The following is a 2,500-nucleotide window of genomic DNA, read 5'->3' as shown; positions in this document are numbered from 1 at the left end:
GGTGGCACAGGGCTGGATGGGGCTTTCGTATAGCAGGGACGGTGCTGCCTCTCGCTTCGCTCGCTGTTCGCCGCTCACCGCTCGCTCGCTCAGCCAAAAATGGCCAGTTTTGGCCCGTTTTTGGGCTGTTTTGGCCTGTTTTTGGTCCGTTCTTGCATGGCGCGGTGACCGTCGTGAGCGGAGCAAAACGTCAGCCATCTCAGCACCCTGGAACCCCCCGGGTGGCACAGGGCTGGATGGGGCTTTCGTATAGCAGGGACGGTGCTGCCTCACGCTTCGCTCGCTGTTCGCCGCTCGCCGCTCGCTCGCGCAGCCAAAAATGACCAGTTTTGGCCCGTTTTTGGGCTGTTTTGGCCTGTTTATGGTCCGTTCTTGCGTGGTGCGGTGACCGTCGTGAGCGGAGCAAAACGTCAGCCATCTCAGCACCCTGGAACCCCCCGGGTGGCACAGGGCTGGATGGGGCTTTCGTATATAGCAGGGACGGTGCTGCCTCTCGCTTCGCTCGCTGTCCGCCGCTCGCCGCTCGCTCGCGCAGCCAAAAATGGCCAGTTTTGGCCCGTTTTTGGGCCGTTTTGGCCAGTTTTTGGCCTGTTCTTGCATTGCGCGGTGACCGTCGAGAGCGGAGCAAAACGTCAGCCATCTCAGCACCCTGGAACCCCCCGGGTGGCACAGGGCTGGATGGGGCTTTCGTATAGCAGGGACGGTGCTGCCTCTCGCTTCGCTCGCTGTCCGCCGCTCGCCGCTCGCTCGTGCAGCCAAAAATGGCCAGTTTTGGCCCGTTTTTGGGCCGTTTTGGCCAGTTTTTGGCCTGTTCTTGCATTGCGCGGTGACCGTCGAGAGCGGAGCAAAACGTCAGCCATCTCAGCACCCTGGAACCCCCCGGGTGGCACAGGGCTGGATGGGGCTTTCGTATAGCAGGGACGGTGCTGCCTCTCGCTTCGCTCGCTGTCCGCCGCTCGCCGCTCGCTCGTGCAGCCAAAAATGGCCAGTTTTGGCCCGTTTTTGGGCCGTTTTGGCCAGTTTTTGGCCTGTTCTTGCATTGCGCGGTGACCGTCGAGAGCGGAGCAAAACGTCAGCCATCTCAGCACCCTGGAACCCCCCGGGTGGCACAGGGCTGGATGGGGCTTTCGTATAGCAGGGACGGTGCTGCCTCTCGCTTCGCTCGCTGTCCGCCGCTCGCCGCTCGCTCGTGCAGCCAAAAATGGCCAGTTTTGGCCCGATTTTGGGCCGTTTTGGCCAGTTTTTGGCCTGTTCTTGCATTGCGCGGTGACCGTCGAGAGCGGAGCAAAACGTCAGCCATCTCAGCACCCTGGAACCCCCCGGGTGGCACAGGGCTGGATGGGGCTTTCGTATAGCAGGGACGGTGCTGCCTCTCGCTTCGCTCGCTGTCCGCCGCTCGCCGCTCGCTCGTGCAGCCAAAAATGGCCAGTTTTGGCCCGTTTTTGGGCCGTTTTGGCCAGTTTTTGGCCTGTTCTTGCATTGCGCGGTGACCGTCGAGAGCGGAGCAAAACGTCAGCCATCTCAGCACCCTGGAACCCCCCGGGTGGCACAGGGCTGGATGGGGCTTTCGTATAGCAGGGACGGTGCTGCCTCTCGCTTCGCTCGCTGTCCGCCGCTCGCCGCTCGCTCGCGCAGCCAAAAATGGCCAGTTTTGGCCCGTTTTTGGGCCGTTTTGGCCAGTTTTTGGCCTGTTCTTGCATTGCGCGGTGACCGTCGAGAGCGGAGCAAAACGTCAGCCATCTCAGCACCCTGGAACCCCCCGGGTGGCACAGGGCTGGATGGGGCTTTCGTATAGCAGGGACGGTGCTGCCTCTCGCTTCGCTCGCTGTCCGCCGCTCGCCGCTCGCGCAGCCAAAAATGGCCAGTTTTGGCCCGTTTTTGGGCCGTTTTGGCCAGTTTTTGGCCTGTTCTTGCATTGCGCGGTGACCGTCGAGAGCGGAGCAAAACGTCAGCCATCTCAGCACCCTGGAACCCCCCGGGTGGCACAGGGCTGGATGGGGCTTTCGTATAGCAGGGACGGTGCTGCCTCTCGCTTCGCTCGCTGTTCGCCGCTCGCCGCTCGCTCGCGCAGCCAAAAATGGCCAGTTTTGGCCCGTTTTTGGGCTGTTTTGGCCAGTTTTTGGCCTGTTCTTGCGTGGTGCGGTGACCGTCGTGAGCGGAGCAAAACGTCAGCCATCTCAGCACCCTGGAACCCCCCGGGTGGCACAGGGCTGGATGGGGCTTTCGTATAGCAGGGACGGTGCTGCCTCTCGCTTCGCTCGCTGTTCGCCGCTCGCCGCTCGCTCGCGCAGCCAAAAATGGCCAGTTTTGGCCCGTTTTTGGGCTGTTTTGGCCTGTTTTTGGGCTGTTCTTGTGTGGCGCGGTGACCGTCGTGAGCGGAGCAAAATGTCAGCCATCTCAGCACCCTGGAACCCCCCGGGTGGCACAGGGCTGGATGGGGCTTTCGTATAGCAGGGACGGTGCTGCCTCGCGCTTCGCTCGCTGTTCGCCGCTCTCCGCT

This window comes from Musa acuminata, unplaced genomic scaffold, assembly GCF_036884655.1.
Source record: "Musa acuminata AAA Group cultivar baxijiao unplaced genomic scaffold, Cavendish_Baxijiao_AAA HiC_scaffold_441, whole genome shotgun sequence".
NCBI classification, from domain to species: domain Eukaryota; kingdom Viridiplantae; phylum Streptophyta; class Magnoliopsida; order Zingiberales; family Musaceae; genus Musa; species Musa acuminata.
This window is presented reverse-complemented; position numbering follows the sequence as displayed.